Source organism: Homalodisca vitripennis, chromosome 5, assembly GCF_021130785.1.
Source record: "Homalodisca vitripennis isolate AUS2020 chromosome 5, UT_GWSS_2.1, whole genome shotgun sequence".
Classification (NCBI taxonomy): Eukaryota; Metazoa; Arthropoda; class Insecta; order Hemiptera; family Cicadellidae; genus Homalodisca; species Homalodisca vitripennis.
Genome location: NC_060211.1, coordinates 100,102,885 through 100,125,844, shown reverse-complemented (window position 1 = coordinate 100,125,844; position 22,960 = coordinate 100,102,885).

Genomic DNA, 22,960 nt, shown 5'->3' with positions numbered 1-22,960 from the left:
AGATTATGGTAGTTTGCGATTCTGGGGGTAATGATCAGATTAAATTATCAAGAAATTAATTTACAATAAACATACACGATAAAAAATAAAAAAATAGCAAATAATTTATTAGTTAGTTCTCTGCATTACTATAAACAACATCCTAATATAAGTGCTTTCTAATTTACAAAAAGAAAAATGTTGAACGCGCTTTTGGTGTCGGTGCTTGCAGCCACTACTAATGAAATTTTCAACCAGACTATAGATAAAGCAAGAAAAAACACAATTTCATTTACTATATATTAACATATGTCCACGATATTCTCCAACTAATTTAATAAAAATACATTACAATATATCAACAATAATTTCAATATAATAGCTGGCTGCAATTACGCACGCGCGCTCCCCCCCCCTTACAACACACACACACACACACACACACACACACACACACACACACACACACACACACACACACACACACACACACACACACACACACACACAAACACACACAGGCTCACTTGGTTATTGGTCTGCTATTGATGATTATAATATAAAAGTCAATTAATTGGATTGGTAGTAGTGGTAATAGTATCGCAGAATGTACTTACAATTAAACATCCTAATGTTAAGAACTACCAACATAAAGCCTAAACATATTTACTCATCTACATTTCCACAACCAAATTGCAAGGGCCTTGGGGTGGTATATACTTGTGAAACGTAATTTTATTAATAAATGAGTTTGAACTTGAACTTGAGCACACACACATTTTATACTGTACAAATATAAATCCAACATCAATGTATAAGATGAAACGTTATTCAAAGCTGCCTAATAATGAAAATTTATACAATTTAATTTATTTTCTCGAAAAAATAATTTTACTGGTCTATTCATTATTTCCCATTTTAAGCAGACAATTAAGTATGCAAGGCTTAGCTCTTTAAAAGTTTAGCTTTTATTTCAAAAGTTATCAGTTCTATTGGTATTTGATGAAATATTTTTGGAATAATGCAACTCAGCGAATTTTGTCCTATAAGTATTACAAAATCTTGTTAGTTTATATTTATCTTATTCTCTACATTTATAGGTTGTTTTATCTTTTCCCTTTTCAACGATTAGGATAAGTAGTATTTTTTAATCATTTTTAATTTAAACCGTTTTTTGGTATTTAAGATGTTGTATCTACATAGCAAAAGGTTACCAGAAATTTGGAAAATGCTGTGCACATTTTGCTGCATGTTTCTTTGCAAGATATCCACCCGGTTTACGATCGATTTAGAGGCTGTACCCCATACCGCAAGTATTCACACATCGACTTATAAATGAGCTGAGTACTGAGCAGGGTGATAGCTAATCTTTTAACCAATTTGTTCATATAAAATTTACATTTCAATTTGTGATCTATAGAGATGGCCGAATAATTTGTTACCGTAGCTACTTTTAGACTTTGAGACGAACATCTATTTTTATTATGGTTAATTAAACAAACACTGACATACCTCCTAACTATTGGAGGTCGATGAAGAGTATGAGAGGAATGACAGTTTATTACGAGGGTTTTCTTAAGAATTTATTATTAGTGATCTGTCGTGTGCGCATCTAAGCACTATATTATAATCAGAATAAATGAGGAATTCTGGCAGACAGCAGTCCTTGCGACCCACCACGAGTAAAAGAAAAAAATTCTTTATTCATACAGGCAAAGTTAGGGCCGCATGACCCTTTCTTACACGTAACCTGCCGCAACGTAAAATTTTTTATATTAATTAAATATTACCTAAATAATAAAAGAAAAAAAGGAATAACTACATTTAAACAATATGGTAAAATTAATATAATATTTTAACAACCACAACCTACAAGCCATTATATGGAATGACATCACACACTGCAGTCCTGTGCTGAGGCATTCTCAAAATGTATGACCCTCATCTCATCATACATGACTGATATAAAACTTTGGCTGCCTTTTACTTCCCTAAGTATGCTTTCAAAACCATCAACATTACTGGTAAGGCTAGCTATCATAGACTTGAGCTCAGAGTCTCATTTTGAGGTTAGGCCTATTTTACAGGAGTCGCGGATGTAGACATTCCCTAACACTTGTGCATACATCTCCAGGCTAATTTCTTTTCTTCACTCATTATTCTGAAGAGTTTTTACTTAACACTGCATCCAAAACAACATTGGTTACCACAGCCATAGCACTTAACATGATCACATTCCGGTTGAAAAAGATTATCACAATAACCATACCGCACTATTGTCCAAGACTATTTAACAAACTTCTCTTAGTTATTAAATAAAAAAAAATCAATAGATTAAGTTTAGATAATGATTTTAAGTTATATGACGGTGTAACAATGATTAGTAACCGAATACCTCGAGCGCTGCTAATGCAATATAAAATAAAATAATAAGTTAAATGAAATATTTAACCGCCCAAATTCAAATTCATATGCTAATCACAGTAATCAAATTAACTCAACTGATCAAATCAATCTTCATGATATAAAATTTAATCTTCATGATTCATATGTTTATGACATTAAATATAATCTCAGCTAATCAGAAGTTGTGAGGACAGCGCCTGTGAGTGTGTGGGGGGCCCATAGATAATGATACCGTGCTTTTATGTCGACCAGACTTAACTATAGTATCTTCTTACATTCAGGAGTTCGTAATATTTACAGTAAAAAAGCCTAATGCTGCCTCTACAATATTGCTTATGAATGGGCGGGTTATGATCCAGGTCATAGATATTGACGATCGTTCACATCCTGAGAAATTTTCCACTCAACAATATTTTGTTTTGGCACTGCTCTTCAATGCACCTCAGTTTTCTGGCGCGGGTATTTTGGAATTTCAGAGACAAAGTCTTTGAGTCTATTAAAGGTACCGCATAATGATGAGGGTTTATTTTTGACAGCTTTACTACTGCACCGAACGCCGCGTACACTGACCATGGAAATAATAAATCTGACCGGTCAAAGAAAGTGACGAAGGTACCCGCACTACATCGTTCGGCTAGACACCAGGTTCAAGGACATATACCAAACCTAACCCTTTTACCTTTTTAGATCAAGAAATAAAAATGATTTTTAACTGTATTTTTACGTTTAATCGTTACAGTAATTGATTGATGGGGTGGGGAAATTTTCAGGTTCACTGTTATTGAAATATATTTAATAAAAAGTGTGTCTGTAACACTTTGGATTAATCGTTCTATTAAGTATTGAGATAAGCAAATATAGAAAGATAGAAATTACTCCTTTACAGAATTAGTCATAAATTAACTTAAGAAAGCATTATTCATGTAAATATCAGATTTCAGCATAATACTTAGTTTTATTTAAATCGAAATTTTATACTTGTGCAAATGCGTTTTAATACTCTTAATGTAATTTCTGGAGAAAGAAAATATATTCGGTTTGTTTATGTGATTCACCTCACATGTACAAACATTTATTATAAGAAATTTCAAATTATTTTTGTTTAGTAAACTAGCTATTTCCAAGCACTGTGGTGTAGAATGCTAAGTTATTCAATGGTTATATTGTTTTATCCTATGATTAAGAATAAAAATTTAATATCGTTTATATTACTTTCATAACATGAGATTTGGAAATTAATTTTTAACCTTTAAAATATAATTCCAACTGTTTCAATTTTGATTTTCTTAATAAGAATGTGAGTAGCAAGATGGCGCATCTCCACATTATGCTATGGCTATTCGTAATACACTTAATGAACATTTCTCTGATACATGGGTATGACGGATAACCCCCCTCACCACCTGTTGTCTTCATTCTGTTTTGACTACTACCTTTGGGAGAGTTTAAAGTAAGTAGTTTAAGCTACAAGATCAACTAATAGAGACGATATGATGTAAGGGATAAGAAATGCAGTAGCTTCAATTTCTTCAGATGAAATCCAGCTAAACAGCTTCAGAGGTTGGGTGAAGCGATTGAAAAGATATAAAACTGTAAGAATAGGATCTGTAAGGTTTTAATCGGCATGTTGAAAGACTTTTATAATTATTAGTGGTTTTTAACTTACTACAAATAATTCCATAAATACATTTAATTTATTGTAATGCAAACATATAGTTATTTTTCATATTTTTTACTTTTAAGTTTAATTGTAATAATTTTTATAGTCAAAACCTTTTTGGAAGCTGGATTTTCTTAGATATTTTTTTTAATAATAGGTCCTCAAATATTTTGGGAAACACTTGGAGTTTTATAAGTTGTTCAGTATGTTACAGATTTTTTTAAGATTTTAAAACCCTCTACATTTACAATAAGATAAATCTAAAAATATATTTGTTAATAGTTAGTGTCAATAAACTTGCAAAAAAGAGGTACAAAACAACCCACCTTTCTATTAGAAAACTTCACAAAATCAAACCCGCCCTCTGAACAATACCCCTAAAGCCAGGGGTTCAAAATAACTTTATCAAAATCTTTGGAAACAAAATATTAGGGTTACAGTTGAAACGGAGTTTCAGGTAGTCTGGTTCACTATGTAGTCATAAACTAAGAAAATTGTATTATTAATTTAAAATTATTAATTATTATCATTATTGAACAGCATTATTTTATTATTGATCTATATTTCTTTTTATATTTAAGAAATAAATTGTATAGATTTCCTACAATATCCGTATAGATTACACTCTATACAAAATTAAACAATATCAGGCACATACGTGAACGAGTACGTACATAGCAGTCCTGTTAATACAGGTTGGCGCATATGTCAGTTTGCCCAGAAAAGAAATTTAAAGGCGTTATAGGCGAGAATACAAATGCATTATATGAAATTACTTACATATTACCCTACAATGTTGTAGCAGTTGTTCGAAATGTCCACCTCGATTTTGTATACATTTCATACAACGACTGAGAACAGAATTAAAAATGTTTAGCAATAATGGTTTATCTTTATTTAACAAGTTAAAATGCATTTCTAATGAGGTTTTTGAGTTCGTCAAACTTTTAAGGTTTTTAAGCATACACAGTCTCGTCTATAATACCCCACAGTGAAAAATCACATGGGATCAGGTCTGGCGATTTTACCACGGCAAGCAAACCGTTCATTAAATGTGTTATTTATTTAAATCATTTAAACTTTGATACCGAAATGTGCTGGGGCACCATCGTGTGTTGCCAGATAAGCGAATGAATATTGAGAACAGGATTTTTCTGAGCTCGGGAACTACTTCTTGCAGCAACCGTAAGTAACTTTATGAGTTAACATTTCCTTGAAGGAAATAAGGACCAATCAATGCAGTAGATTTACATCCGCTAGTACAAGCAGTTATGCTGAATAACGCGCCCATTTAATTTTAAACGCGCCTCATCACACCACAAAATTTATCGCAAGAAATTTGGACCATCCTCTAAGCGGATAACTATTGTCCCACAGAATTCCAATCGCCTATCGGAATCATCCTCGTAAAGCGCTTTTAGTAAAGATGGACGGTATGGCTAAAATTTTTATTGCTTTAACATTATTTGCACGCTTCTTATTGATATTTCTAGTTCAGCAGACGCCTTACGAGTCGATTTACCGGGGCTACCACGATTGAAAATTGATCGTGAACGACCACACTTCGGGGAATTTAAAAATCTTCCTGTGTTTTCAAATGTCTTATTTAACTTCTACATATAGGCTACTGTCTTGTGGATATCACAACACCTGGATATTTACCACTAAATTCTTCAATTACTATAGCAGTATTTTTATGATACTTCTACTAAAACTGAAGGATGTAAACTCATTATTGGGTTGTAAACATTTTTAAAACACACAAAAACAAATAACAGATGCAAAGAGCGTCACTTTACACTAGCCATTGGAACATAAAATAATGAACTTATTCCGTGTTGCTGCCAACTTAACATTGTTACCAGCCTGTCGAAACAAAATATCCCAATTTATGGGGAAACTGATTTATGCGTGCCTGTAGAATCAGATATATTCTAATAGAATAATAATCTCAATATCAATTAATAGGTAACACTAGTTCGGCAACATTACCAGTATCACTGTTCATAAATACAGTTTCCGTTTCGTTTGTTAATCTAAAGAGCTTACAATCAATAATTAGTTAGTTAAAAATGTACAATGTAAAATATTTTGTTAATGAATTTAAGTAATATATATATATATATATTAGTAGTCACTTTAGTGGTTTTTTATGGATTACCTTGGTTATTTACTTGAAATATTCATCTTACGAAACCATGAATGTGTTAAAGTATATGGATCTGCTGATACAAACGATAAAGATTGTTTTAATTAAATTTAAATATATTCTTTTTTAATTCTCACTTATTTTTGGAGGGGAGTCGGGAGCTCCATTTAAGCCCATGTTAAATTCTCAAACTTTAAGGATTATTTACCAAAAAACTATAAATTATAGCACTTATAACTGTCTTTTTCTTGATAAAGCACAACAATATACATATTTTAACACATGATTTTTGTAAAAAAATATTTTTTGGATTTTTGGCGATTAAAAAAAATACTCAAAAAATTACCAGTAATCTTTATAAATGAGTCGCAATAAAAAAATTTCTGATTGAAACTTTTTTAGGCCATGTGTTAAAATGTGAAGATTAATGCCTCTACAAGATAAAAAAATATTGATCTATCATTTATAGTTTTGGAGATAATGTTCCTTATTTAACAAAAAAATTCATTTTCGGAAAAAAGCCATTTAATTGGAACATCCATTAACTTAGCAAATAAACTTACTTTATAAATGCATTCCTGCACCATATGAGGGATTGTCTGCTTCCTCTGCTTCATACTCGTCTTCTAGCCTCTTTTTTGCCAGTCTAGACTGTCTTCGACACTTTTTTTCTATTTCATCGGCGGCTTTATTCGCTTTTTTGATGCGTAGCATGTCCATGTCTTGAAGCACATAAACACAGTTTACCCCAGGTACAATCCCTAATTTAGCAAACACTTCGCATCTGACTATATTGCCTTTGTTGAAGACAGCAATAGCATCATATACCCCTAATTCTAGAGTTGATAGCATGAGAAAAGTTCGCTTGGGATCAAATCATGTTATTGAGCGATTCACTTTGGTTCTGTGTACCGCCATACAAACACCTCTTCAACAGTTCATTATTGCTAAGGTCTCTGAAAATGGGCTTAATTTCCTCCATAACCACAGCTGGAAGGTGAAAGTGCTCTTTGCGTTGGTATACTTCCTTATTATGGACTGATTTCTGAAACTTGCAATAAGTCTCATGATCTTTAGGGCAAAGCCCATGTGCTGGATGAGAATCAGAAGAAATAAGGTGGTAGTATACTGCCAAACAGCTTGTTTCATCTTAGTCAGACTATCAACATTTCTCCTGATGGCAAGTCCATAATAGGTAGTGATCTGTTGGATCACAGAATCTGTCAACCTTCTCCGGCCACCAATTGTCTTATCATCTGAATGTTTCTGTTTGCCACGTTTCGTTTTCAGTGTTCGCAACCAGGCACCCATTCTCTTTTGTACATGGCCCACACATTCAAGTTTTTCAATACTAAATTGTGGGCCATACGGTTTGAGGCTTTCAATAGTAGCATAGGCAGCCGTGTCACCATCACCAAGATATTTGTCATATCTGACATTATGGAGCCCTTCAGAACGATGAAAAATATTTTTCACGCCAGCTACCTCCATACCCCCAATAGACCCCTGGTAATTAGCAACACACTTTGATTCGTACTCTTTTAGCAGTTTATTTTTGCATCTGCAAGACTCACTAAGTATTTCTGCATCTATCACCTTTGCTGTGTTTACGCAGATTGCAGAAACGATGCCGTTTTGCGAAGTGTGGCCCCTTTTTTGCCACTACCCATCCAATGCTATGGTTAGGTTAGGCTTATCACTTTCTGGTTCTTCATTTTCCTATCTGTCTAAAACTACAGCCTCTTCAACAGCTTCTTTCATGGTTCCTAAGCTTGTTTCCTTTACCACATTTCGCAATAGTTTATTGTACGGTTTGTACTCCGTTGGGCATGGCAAATTCATAATACCGCAAAAATGTTTTACTGCCTGCAGTCCTAGGCCTACACATCTGAAAGCTAACACTACCCTAACATTTATTTCAGTCTTACCTGAATCTAACACTTTACTGTTTAGATCAGAGACACAAAATCCACAGGAATTACACTTTACAAAAAGTTTTGTGCTTAGGCCTATCCGCTCGCCAGCAAGGACAGAGATTGAGCCTTGACACCGGGAACAAACAACAAATTGATCAAGCAGGTTTTAAAGAATTTGCAAATTTACAGTGTCATTAGTGCCACAGTTACCTTTGTACTTATTGAAATCTGCAAGACAAGAACTAATTTTCTTACTAGACAAACTCTCCTTTTGAGGCTCTGGAGGAATTGGACTTGGTGCACGAGTCCTAGGTTCTGGGCTTTGTGTACTAGGCCTAGATTCTAGGCTTCTCACACCACTATCTACAAACACCACTTTAGGCTTCCCTACTTGCTTACGTTTTTTAAAGACTTTGTTACAAAATCTAGGCATTGCAATACTTTTGAAATAACACTTCTAACACACAGAAAACACCAGGAACTTCAGAAAATAAACTGTGACATTTGAAATGTTATTCTTGGTTATAAACAGAAGAAAACAATAACAAACAAGGTAATGAAAGAAAAAACAGACAAACAAGTGTACCAATAGCAAAAAACGTAATAGTAATACAGCTCTATTTTGCACAAAGAGTTATAGTACAATATAAAATACTGTCTTCTCAATGCTGAAACTCTCACAAAAAATTTGAAGTACAGCCTTTAGAAAAAAACTTTTATTCAAGAACTACTCGACCGATTTTCATGAAATTGGTCTTGAATTAACCGCTATGAAAATCAGAATATTATTCAATAAAAACAAAAAAAAGTAAAGTAATTTTTGACCCATTTGACCTCCCGACTTCCCTTTAAGCACAAGTGAGATAATAGGTATAACTAGAGACTATAATTGTATAATTATAACTACTATATCAAAAAAGACAGTAAAAACGTCAATATTGAGGCTTTCGAAAATTGTATTTATTTTAGATTTTCATGTGGAAAAATCTTACATTTAATTTAGGCAAAACTTATGTTTCAGACTATTTAAAATATAATGCAGAACACTATCATGCCCATCCATTCAAATCATTTCTATCAAAAAAAGAAACGTAAAACATTTCGAAACGTATGAATTCATTATTAAAGTTCATCACTTACTTGTTACTTGTTGTAAACAAGTATTATTAAGTAAATAATTGGCTATTTCTCTGCTAATTTAATACTTTGTATATTTTAATCAGTAACACTTAAAGAGCTCGAACTTTTAACAAGGTTTATTTACGTGACAACGAAAACTGGAAAGGAAAATGAACATTCAATCAATGAGTTAGCCAAAACTAGAATGTAAAACGGCTTTTATCCTACTGATTTTAAATATTTAAAATTGGACGGTATGTGTAAAAAAACTATCTTAATAACATTTGTTTTTACGTTTAAAAATGATTTTATTATGAGCTGAACTTTAAGGTAGTTTCCCTTAAGATAGGTGTTTGAATTCAAATTACGTTAGTAAGGTTTAAAATGCTATTTAAAAAATCTGAAATATATTAGCTTTAAATGTTTTTAAATAAAATCAAGTTTTCTCCAGCTGTTCAGTTTAGGGATACGTTGACATTAACAGTTAGCGGGATATAGTTTTTTATCGAGACAAGAAGGCAAACTCAACTACTGCACTGCAATATCTGAAACTATATTAGGTTATATGGGAGAGAATTAGACACTTATTGTCCAAAGCACATCTCTCAAACCTATGTATGTATATATTTTCTTAACCACCTACATTGTATAGTCCTATGAATCAGTCATATAGATACAGTTGTGTTCACGGAAGGATTGTTTCTTATACATTTATGTCAATGGTTGATACACTTTATGATTAATTTAAAACATAAATATAACAGATTATGGTGTATACCCAAAATAATGTAAATGTTTATAAATGCATTTACATTTTTACGGTTACTTGCAAATATATATATATATATATATATATATATATATATATATATATATATATATATATAAGTAGATATGAATATGGCGGTTCTGGACCACTTTTGGGACAGCCCAAAAATCAATACAAATACTGTTCAATACACCATAAATATGTAAAAACAAGATAATAATATGGCGGTTCTGGACCACTTTTGGGACAGCCCAAAAATCAATACAAATACTGTTCAATACACCATAAATATGTAAAAACAAGATAATAATATGGCGGTTCTGGACCACTTTTGGGACAGCCCAAAAATCAATACAAATACTGTTCAATACACCATAAATATGTAAAAACAATTCACAATACAATTTACTTAAATAAACTATGGTAAACTGTATTCAAGCAATTTTTCATGACAGTATGACAACATAAATTGTGGAATTTATAATACTCGAATGTTGAATTTAGAATATGTTGGCATTACCGTTGAGCGAGAAATGTTGGTAGCACTGCGCGGCACACAGGAGAACAGCCTTTCCCGTCCAGACCTCACACTAGTCAGTCATATTTAAATTTTACTCTATACTTTTGATCCAGGAATGTTAAAAGTTCACTGTTTACTGGTTTAATATCGCATTCTCTTCATCTTCAGCTCTATTTGGAACAAGACTTAGTGAAATTAATCCGTAGTGACAAGTTCAGTGCTTTATATTCTACAAATTTTAATGAACAGATATTTCTTAAATAAAAAACTTTTCTACTAAATAGTCACCAAACAACATGAACTCACCAAAGTCTCTACAATTTCTAGCATTAAAACAGTGCAACAAAGATGAATTCAGTGAATTGCCGGTTTATTTTCAACAACAGTTGATACCGTCTTCGATACTTTCCTTAAATGAAACAGAATTAAAAGAACTTGTAGAGTCTTTTGCAGAAAGAACGAAAACTGCACACGTGTACACACAAAAAACGAAAAAAATAAGGGATTATATATTTAATATAATTACGAAAGATATTGAAAAGAAAGTAAAAAATAAACAAACAGAGAGTTTTCATCGTTTTTTTATGAAATTTTTCCCATATTATACGTTCTTTCAAGATAATCAAGACTTAATTGATGAATTTCTTAGGAATTTTTGTAAGTATCAAGATTTATCAACACAATTCATTAAAGAGCATTATAGAATTTTTCTTATAGAATATAGCCACATTTTGTGTGAAACAAAAGGTATTACTGTAGATAATATTCCATGTGATTCCTATGAAGAAAGACACCAACTATGGTTATCAAAACAGTACTATGACGTGGGGAGGGACTGCAAGTTTTAGAGTTAAGACTTTATTCTACAAAGTTAATTGTTATAATTTCTTTATCTTTAATAGTCTTCTTTCCAGTAACAACCAAGTGTAATTTATCATGTTTATTCAATTCTTTAATCTTTTTTTCATCCAAAACATTCAAAAGTCTGTTCGGTAAGTGTACTTTATAATCTTCCAACTCGGCAATTATTGTAAACCCGAATTTATCCTTCATTTTCTCCAAATTCAAAATTTTGTATTTCTTATTTTCTTCCAATTCATTTAACTTCTTATACTCTTTAAACTTACATTCTCCAATATCATTTAACTCTTTCAAGAACTCCATTTAAATAGAAAAAATTTAAAGACGGAAAAAATGAAATTTGCTAACAATCACTCGAGAAGTCGGGGAGAATGTGAGTAAAACCGCATTCTTTTCACGAGGTTCTTCGTTTAATTTCTCCAAATGTACTATAAAATCATCGAGGATTTCTGGCTTAAAGTCGTAGACAAATTCAACATCCAGATAATGAAAAAATACAGGTAATATCTTTTCATAATAAACGTGTGTATCGATACCTACAAACCTAATGTATTCTTTGAAAAGGAAAATAATTTTGTCAATGGTTCCAAGAGATAAGTAAAAATTTTTATTCTGTTTTCTAAATTCTGTAACAAATTTTGTTTGTTTTTCATCTCCGTATTGTAATTTTATAAGCAGATTATTCAAATGTGTTAGTTTATTTCGTAATTTCTTAGGTTTAGGTCTTTCGTACAAAATTAAATTACAATCTCTACAAACTAAATATTTTTTATCAATAATTTCTCCTCTATTATAACACTTGTAACAGTTGGCATTGTACTCTTCCATTTAAACAAAAAAGATTTTTTTATAAATGGAGATTATGGAACTAAGTCTACCAAGATATAAATTTTTCAGCACAAATGTTTATGTTTACATTTCTACAACAGAGATAAATAGAAATAATTTCATTCTATTGTACAACTATTTAGGATATTTTGTCTATGATTACAAAGATTATTACGGAAGAAATCGAGATTTTTCAGCAGCGAGAGAGTATATTTTTGAAGTATTAGGAGGAATGAAAGAAAATAATATGAATTTAGCAAATAATTTCCGTTAAACAAAAAGACATTCCACTAAATAGTGAAACTCAACTCATAAAATTTTTCCTTATTAAATGGAGCGCGAAAAGGTATCATGTCCCTTTTGTAAAAAAGAAATTTTTAAACATCATTATGATCGGCACTACAACTCAAAGATTCATTTGAAGAACAAAGAAATTTACGATAATGAACTAAATTATTTAAGACAATGGGCCAGAGAAAATCAAATTGCTAATCACGAGAGGATGTATAATATAGATAAATTGAGGGAATTAAAGAAAAATTTTAAAGTTGAAAAGAAAGATCTTAAAGTATTTAGTGATGAAAAAATTCAATCAATCGCCGAAAAATTATCTATCAACACTAACGAAAAAACTAAGTCTGAAACGATCGAACAAATAGATAAACACAAATCTGAAAATATCATCGATGTCGAAGTTTTGTCCTCTATGCACGGTCTGTTCAAACAATACATTTTAACGAATTTGAACGATGATTTCATGTCAATTTACAAGTATCTATCAATTATGAGGCCAGAAATCAAAATTTTAATCGAAAAATTTCAAGAATCCGTTAAAAATATGAAAGGTTATCTATCTTTAGAATGTGAATACGAACGAACTTTAGTGAATGGTGAACCACAAACTTGCCCAATGTACTTTACTATAAAAGCAGATGAAATCTTCAATGTAAACGATTTTATCACTAAACAATTTAATAAATTAACACATAGAGAACAGACAAATCATCCAAATAAAGGTTCCGGATGGACATTTAAAAGCTGCAAACAACTAGTTTTGAGCCTTAACAAACACGAAATGATGAATGCAGGATCGTACATCGATTTACCAAAGAATATCAAAGTTAAGAAAGCTTGTATAAATATAAAAAATAAAGATGATTTCTGTTTTATTTATTCTATCCGATGTGCTATTGAAAAACCTGAGACTCATGTTGACAGAGCAAAGCAATACGAAAAATTTGTGAATGACGAAATATTTTCGGGTTTTGAGTATCCAATGTCTCTGAAAGATATACAATCATTTGAAAAACGAAGCTTCAATCCTAAGTACAAATATCCAAAAATGTCTGTGAATGTTTACAGTTTTGATGAAAAAATTAACATTGTTCCGTTACAAATTTCAGAAAAATATGACGCTGAATTAAACATTGATTTATTGTATGTTAAACAAGATGATAAATCTCATAATGTTTTGATAACCGATTTAAATAAGCTTGTTTCTTCTCAGTTATCTAAGCATGAGCACAAAAAGTTTCTTTGTAGAAGATGTTTAAGCCATTTCTACAAATCTGGAGATTTAACAGATCATTTAGAAATTTGCAAGCAACATGAAGTTTGTAAGCCAATTATGCCGTTTCCAGGTCAAACAACAACATTTACTAATTATCAAAAGAAATTTTCTCATCCTTACGTTATTTATATGGATTTTGAAAGCATATTAGAGAAGATTCCCACATGCAAAAACAATCCACAAAGATCGACTACAACCAAGGTTCAGAAGCATATTCCTTATGGTTTTACTCTATATTTAGTTTCGAATGTGACCAATCGTATGTACAAGCCGATATGTTATCGAGCAAAAAATGAAGAAGATTTGCCAAATGTTCCTGCAAAATTGTTTGAAGAACTCAATAAAATATCAAAATACATAGCTACAAAATATAATTCTAAGAACAAAAAACCTATGAAATTGACTGAAGAAGAAGAAATTTCATACCAAAATGCAAACGTTTGTCATATTTGCGAATGGTCTGCTTATGATGTTGGGTCAATTCACTATGGTTTTACTCCTGATAGTTGGAAAGATAAGAGTTATAATAAAGTGAGAGATCATTGTCATTTAACCGGCAAGTTTCGAGGCGCAGCTCATGCATGTTGCAATCTGAATTTGAAATTTCCCCAGAACATTCCAGTTTTCTGTCATAATATGTCAAATTACGATACTCATTTGTACATAAAAGAGATGGCTAAACAATATGGAAATGTTGATTTGATCGCAAACACAGATGAAAAATATATAAATTATTCAGTAAATTCAGGATATGGATATGAATTCGAAGGTGATAAGCCAAGAAAATTCATCAAGTTTTCGTTCGTAGACACGTTCAGATTCATGGCCTCGTCTATAGAAAAGTTAGCTAAAAATCTAAAGAAAGAAGACTTCAAACATACAAATCATTTTATACAAGATGGACTGAATGAGATAATAGAAAGACAGCCAAATGACGAAGAAGAAATCTTTAAAATTCTATCTGGAAAAGGCATATTTCCCTATGAATTTATCGACAGTATTGAAAAACTTGATTACACAGAAGAATTGAGAATTCAAGATTTCTATTCACTTTTGACAGACGAGAGCATATCTGAGAAAGATTATCAACACTACTTGAGCGTTTGGAACAAATTAAAAGAGAAAAATCTTGGAAATTACTCTGATTTGTACAATATCCAAGATGTTTTATTGCTTGCTGATATATTCGAAAATTTCAGAAACATTTGCCTTAATTGTTATAAACTCGATCCGGCACACTATCTAACAGCTCCCAGTCTCGCATGGGACGCAATGTTAAAATTAACGAAAATTGAGCTTCAGCTAATTAACGATTATAATATGTATTTGATGATTGAAAAAGGCATTCGCGGGGGCATTTCTCAGTGTATTAAACGATATGTGAAAGCAAATAACAAATATTTGAAAGATTTCGATAAGACAAAGCCCGAAAACTATTTGTTATACGTTGATGCTAATAACCTTTATGGGTATGGCCTAATGCAAAAACTGCCGTTTAGTGATATCAAGTGGATGGATCCAAAAACTTACACAACTGAAGAATGGAAAGAAACAATTTTGGAACTCACTGGCGACGAAGATTATGGCTATATTCTCGAAGTTGATCTTGGATATCCAACGAATTTACACGAACATCACAAGGATTTACCTCTTGCTCCAGAACATTTTAAAAACAAACTTTGCACAACTCTACTGGATAAAACTGAATACGTTGTTCATTCGAGAAATTTGAAGTTCTATTTGGAACAAGGTATGATTTTGAAACATGTGAATAGAGTTATTGCATTCGATCAGAAGCCTTTTATGAAAGAGTACATTGATTTTAATACTAATATGAGGACCAAAGCTACAAGTGACTTTGAGAAGGATTTTTATAAGCTGATGAACAACTCAGTTTTTGGAAAAAGTATGGAAAATGTGCGAAATAGATGCGATATTAGACTAGGAAATGAAGAATTTTCAATGAAACAGGCCAAGAAAACGAACTTCAAAAGCTTCACTATCTTTGACGACAACTGTATAGCGAGTCACATGTATAAACAAAAGGTTAAATTTAACAAACCGATCTACATAGGATTTTCAGTTCTTGACCTATCAAAATTGCTAATGTACGAGTTTTATTACGATAAATTAAAGAGGTTTGATCCAGATTTGAATCTGTGTTACATGGATACAGACAGTTATTTTCTAGAATTGAAACGAGATCCTTTTAAAATTATTAAAGAAAATATAGATGACTTTGATACAAGTGATTATCCAAAAGATCATGAATGTTTCACTACTAAAAATAAGAAGGTAATAGGGAAATTCAAAGATGAGTTAAATAGCGAAGTTTTAGAAGAATTTTGTGGTTTAAGGTCTAAGATGTACTCGTACAAATATCTAGATAAAAACCCAGTTAGGTGTAAAGGAATTAAGAGAAGCGTTGTAAATAAAACAATAAATATCGAAAACTTGAAGAGATGTTTGTTCGAAGATAAAGAAGAATTTAGGGAGATGACAGTCATCAAAAGTTATAAACATGAGTTGTACACTGTTACCATAAACAAGCTGGCACTGAACGCTAAAGATGATAAGAGAATTGTCCTAGAAAATAAGATCGATACAGTACCGTATGGCTATAAAAATGAAGCAAAATCTGATATATTAGACGAATTAAATAAACTTGGAAACTTTGATATGTAAATGGAAGATGATTTAATTCACTGTCACAAGTGTAAAAAGAAAACGAAAAATATAGATTCAAAAATCGTTCAAACTCAAAATGGATTGTATAGAATTGCTGCAAAATGTTCAAAATGTAAGACAAACAAGAGTAAGTTTATAAAGAATCCAAATCCAAAACCTGTTAAGCAAGAATTGAAGACTAAAGATGAGATAGAGATTGAAGCTCGAGAAATTCATGCACCGGTACGAAAAAAGTTTAAAAAGAGAAAAATTATAACATTAGGAATTGACGATTTATGGGCAGCAGATTTAGTTATAATGTCTAACTATTCAGATCAAAATGATGGATTTAAGTATATGTTAAATGTTATTGATACTTTCTCAAAATATGCTTGGTCAAGAGCTATCAAAAGAAAAAACGGTAAAGATATTTCAAAAGCTTTCGAAGATATAGTAAAAGACGCGATAAAGATCAATCACAAACCGCCAAATCTACTTCACACAGATAAGGGTTTAGAGTTTAAAAATAAAGAATTTAACGAAGTTTTGAGAAAATACAACATTAAGATTTATCATACTGAAAACGAAGAGAAATCAAGTATTGTAGAGAGATATAACAGAACTCAAAATGAAAGAATGAAGGTTCTTTTTGAGATTAATAAAAACTTTAAATGGATCGATATTCTTCAAGAAATCGTAAAGAAATATAACGATACTGTTCATAGCACAATCAAAATGAAGCCTAAAGACGTAGATAAAGATGCAGAAAAAGAGTTATTAGAGTCGGTTTTCAAGTATGTTCCACCTGAAATTCACACGAAAACTAAATTTAAAGTCAATGATCATGTAAGAATTGTTAGTAAAAAACAAACATTTTCGAACAAATATAAGAACAATTGGTCAAGAGAAATCTTTGTGATTTATCAAATTAATAACACAGATCCTGTAACTTATAGTATAAAAGATTTAAATAATGAAGAAATAACCGGAAAGTTTTATGAATATGAATTGAAGAAGTCAAAACTGTAATATAAATTTTCTATATATAAATGGCGCATCAAAAGAAATGTACAAAGTGCAAAGAATTTAAAGATTTAAATGAATTTTATAAAGATAAAAATAGGAAAGATGGAATGCATTATAATTGCAAAGATTGTGAAAGGGAATATCATAAAGAATTATATGATAAAATAGAAAAATTAACTTTGGAAGATAAAGAATGTCTTAAATGTAAAGAAACTAAAAAAATTTCAGAGTTTAATAGTGATCACTATAGTAGAGATAAGAAAGACTCATATTGTAAAGATTGTGTAAAGAAGAATCACCATAGATTATATTATGAAGATACTCAATGTGAATGTGGAAGAACTATAAAATGGTTAAATAATTATCAAAAACATTTACAAACAAAATATCATAATTCAAGAGTTTAACATTTTCATCGTGTAATAATTTTTTCTATATAAATGGAGTCTCAAAAGAAATGTACAAAGTGTCAAGAAGAGAATAGAAAAGACTGTTATTGTAAGGAATTATACGTTAAAATGGACAAATTAACTTTAGAAGAGAAAAAGTGTTACTTTTGTAAAGAAATTAAAAATATTTCTGAATTTAATAACTGGCAGTATAGTAAAGATAGAAAAGATGCTTTTTGCAAAGATTGTGCTAAAAAAATTTTCAGCGAAAGTTATAAAAACGAAATGCCTTGTGAATATGAAAAAAGAATTCTACAATGGTTACCTAGTTATGCTAAACATTTACAAACAAAATATAATAAATCGAGAGTTTTTAGTAAAATTTAGAAACATTTTCATCGTGTAATTTAGATATTCTATAAATCAGTCGAGATTCTGCCATATTTGTAGTAAAATGATTTCCGTTGTATAAAATATTCAAAGATTCTTTCATTTGGTTGTAGAGATTTATACTATTTGGATCTCCTTGTCTTAATAAAATTTCCATTTCTGGGTAATCAATTTCAAGTTCTTTCAATCTTTTCGGTATTTCTCTCTTTTGAGCTCTGATAACGTAATAAGGCCATTCCCACATGTGATTCTTCTTAATTAACACAAAAACATGGTGTTTTTTCTTATCAAAATCTTTACATACCATATCTCTCTTCATTAATTCCATTCGCAATTCTTGATTCTCTATTTTCAATGATTTCATTTCATCTTTAATTTGTAACTGTTTTATTTCATCTTTTAACTGCTTATTTTCGTTTTCAAGTTTGTACTCGCCATATTTTCTAATACTCGGTAAAACTTCTTTTGTAACCCAATTTTTGAAGATTTTTGCCTCTTTTTTATGTGATCTCAAAATTAAAGAATAAAGTCCAGATTCATTGATAAAAACAGTGTCAGGATGAAGATTGTTAAGGGGCCATTCGAATAGCCCCTTGTTTTTTAAGTAAAAATATTGAATTTTGTCATCATCTTCAACATTTAATTTAATTGCGTTTTTTGTTTTTTCATAACCTAATATTTCACAAACATCTTTAGCCTTAAACCAGATTACATTGTTTTCGTCTACAATCGTTACAATGTCTTTATTATTGAATATAAGTTGATTATTGAGTAGGTCTACAACTGACTCCATTTAGATAGAAAAAAAAAATTTAACTAGTAATTTTTATTTTGAGAATAAAGCCCAGATTCATTGATAAAAACAGTGTCAGGATGAAGATTTTGAAAGGGTCTATGGCATAGACTCTTGTAATTTATACATTCAAAAGTTGTTTTCTTGAAAATTTGAAGGTAAGAACGATTCGTTCCCCCCTTGATTCATCATTCTTTCGACAATCTTAAATATATTGTTGTTTTACTCTCATTATTTAATAAATTTCCCTCAGAGTCTTGAACAGTTAAGACGATTTTTTGAATTCTTTTCATATTTTTTCTAATTGGAATATAATCGATTTCATTCGGTTTTTCACTGATTTTTGATCCATAAGCAACATTTGGGAAAAAAGTGTACAAAATTTCAGATTCTTTGTGTAAATGTTCGGTATGATTTTCAAAACTAGGTTCAACGAGATTGCAGTGCACTTCAATTACATCGAACGGTCTAAATTTTGGCGTTTTATTTCCTAAATATACCTGATTTGGCTCAATAGTTTCTTGAACAAACCCTAACAAATCTACAATAATTGCTGAAAACATTATTCTTACTGGTGATTTTATTTGAATTTTATTAGAGAGATAATTTTTTTGCATTTCAAACTTGTTTTCGTCAAAGTTTAAAGATTTATCTGATTGTTTGAATGTTTTCAGATAATTTTTAAGGGAATTTTTTATTTGATCGAAAGTATAATATCCTTTGTTTAAACCATAATATTTTGTTATGTTCTTCTCACTAAATCCTATACAATAAGAAGAACTTTCACTAATATTTATTACAAAATTGTCAGAATAAAAACCGCTTAAACCGATAAAATAATTTGATTCTTCCTCTAAGTGTATAGGATGTTCCAAGTTTAAAACTAATTTAGAGCTTTCTGAAGTCAACTTGAACAGCTTCATTTTCGCAAGCGTTGCTTCAAGATGAAAATCTTCTATTTAAATGGAGAAATTTTTAAAGCAAAAAGATCAGATAAAACTTCAAACGTTTGAAGAAAATAAGAAAGATCAACCAATCAGATTGTTAATTGTTGGTTCAAGTGGATGTGGAAAAACAACTTTACTATTGAATTTTATCTACAATAGGTTGATTCCTTATTCCAATTTGTATGTTTTTAGTAAATCTTTAGAACAAGACGCCTATAAAAAATTACAAGAAAGATTTGAAAATATTGAGAAGAACTTAAGTAAGAAAATATCATATTTTTATAATGCTTCTGAGGACATAGTTCCGTTAAGCGAATGTAAACCCAATTCGTTAATCGTTTTTGATGATTGTATTTTGGAAAATCAGGACGTTATTAAGGAATATTTCGTAATGTCTCGTCACAAAAACATATCTTGTATCTATCTTTCTCAATGCTTTTCAAAGGTTGATAAACAAGTTATTAGAAATAATTTGAATATGTTGTGTGTTTTTAAGCAAGACGATCACTATTCGAGAAAGATTTACAACAATTATGTGGGATCTGATATGAGTTTTAACCACTTTAATGAATTGTGTGATAAAATTTGGAAAGAAGACTATGGATTTTTAACTATTAATCTAACTTTGAAGCCTAAAAATGGTAAATATTTGAATAAATTTTCCAATATAAACGTGTGATAATCTAGTTGTTTTCATGATTTTACGTTCACGTTTACGTTTCGTGTTCTCGTTTTTACGTTCCACGTTCACGTTCCACGTTCACGTTCATGTTTCACGTTCATGTTTCACGTTCATGTTTCACGTTTTTACGTTCCACGTTCACGTTCCACGTTCACGTTCATGTTTCACGTTCATGTTTCACGTTCGTGTTTACGATTCACGTTCATGTTTCACGTTCGTGTTTCACGTTCCACGTTCACGTTTTACGTTCCGTGTTCACGTTTCCACGTTCCACGTTTACGTTTCAAAATTTTCCTAAATAAATGGCGAACGTAACTTCAGAAGAAGCAAAAAAACTTGATCAAATAGAAAAGAAATTAATCAAAGAATTTAAAGAACAGATTCGAATTGATGAAAAAGAACAAGAATTTATTCAAAAAATTAATCAACCTGTAACATCTGCAATAAAAAATGTTGAGGGCAAAATTGAAAATGTTTTAAGCGATAATCAAAATTTGATGAATTTGGTTCCAGTTGTACGACAATTTGCTGATATTTCGATACCAGAATCTGAGTTTGAATTGCCAAAATTACCATCTTCAACACCATTTAGACCTCGAATCATTGAAGACTCTACCATAGTTGAACCAATAAGTCCTGGAACAACGGATATAATAATTGGTGAAATTGGTAAAAAATTTCTTCCTAGAGCAAAGGATGATAAATTTGGTTTGTATTGGGACAGAAAAAAGAAAAGTTTTATGATTGGAAATTTGCCCGTGAATTTTGAGCATAATGATATCATTATTAATGAAAAAACATATGAAGGAACTCAAGGTTTATGGAGATTATTAACAGGCACTGATGTTCCAAAAGACGGTTTATATTCTGAAGAAGACTTGAAAAAGTATACTGAAATTTTATGGAAATCTGATTCAATTTACAAAAATAATGATCCATCAACTAAGAAACCAAAGTCAAGTAAAGGTAAAAAATATCTCAATTTGATTAAACCAATTTGGGAAAAACGAATCGAAGGATCAGGTGTGAGAAAATACAGTGATAATAAGATTGAGTACAGATATATCGACGATTTGACAAAACTCGATGGAATTATTAATTATATTTATGTTCAAGAAAAGGCTGGAAACAACAATTTTTTGAACGAAAAGAAAGCGATTAAAGATTTTATTTCGAACAAACTTGATGAAATGATTGAAAAACCTGATGGAATTAAATATTTAAAACGAGTTTTGCCGGCAATAAGTTCATCTATGATTGAGGGTAGCGGACTTTTGAATGATTTTATCAACAATTTACCTTTTGAATTACACGTACCAACTTATCAGTATCTGGGGCCTGGCACAAAACTCGAAAAAAGACTAAAAAGAGGAGATCCTGGTATAAATAAATTAGATCAAGCTGCTATGGAACACGATATTTTTTATGCAAAACATAGAGACACAAATTCCAGACATATCGCAGATAAAGTTTTGCAAGATAAGGCAATGGATAGATTTTTATCAAAAGATGCTAGTTTAGGTGAAAGATTTGTTGCGCTTCCAACAGCTGGAGCAATGTTTTTGAAGAGAAAACTAGGAATGGGAATCGAAGAGAACTTGAAATTTTAACTATATAAATGGAGGTGAATGTAAATTTCAGCAAAAATCAGAAAGAAAAAATAAAATCCGCTTTTAAGAAGAAAATACCCGTTAGTATTCAATTTAAAATAGATCAACTAAAAAATGGCGAAGATAAGATATTTTTAACAAATAGACAATACAATAAACTCGAAAAACATAAGAAAAACAATAAAGGAACCAGAATAGAATTTTCTTATAATCAGTTGAAAGAACTTAAAAATGGTGGACTTTTGAAAGATTTATTAGATTTTGGAGAAAATATTCCAGTTGTTAAAAATGTTGTTCCTTATGTTCGTAAAGCTGCTCCAATCGTTAAAAAAGATGTGATTCCTATTGTTCGAAACATTTTAAATTGGTTAGATAAAGAGTTGGAAGATGTTACAGGATCTGGATTAGATGAAAAAACTTTGAATTACGTGAAATCAAACATTGAAAAAAAAATTTAAACCTTTAACATTCGGGGAATTGTAAGAAATCTGCAAAAATATTAAACATTTTAGAGGAATCTTCATGAGAGATACATTACCTGAAAAAGTTAAGAAATTTGAATGTGGAATTGTGAATTTAGACTCGATTATGGGAAGTGGAACACATTGGATTTGTTATTATAAAAATGATAAGAATGCATATTATTTTGATTCGTATGGAAGAATTGAGGACAAACCAC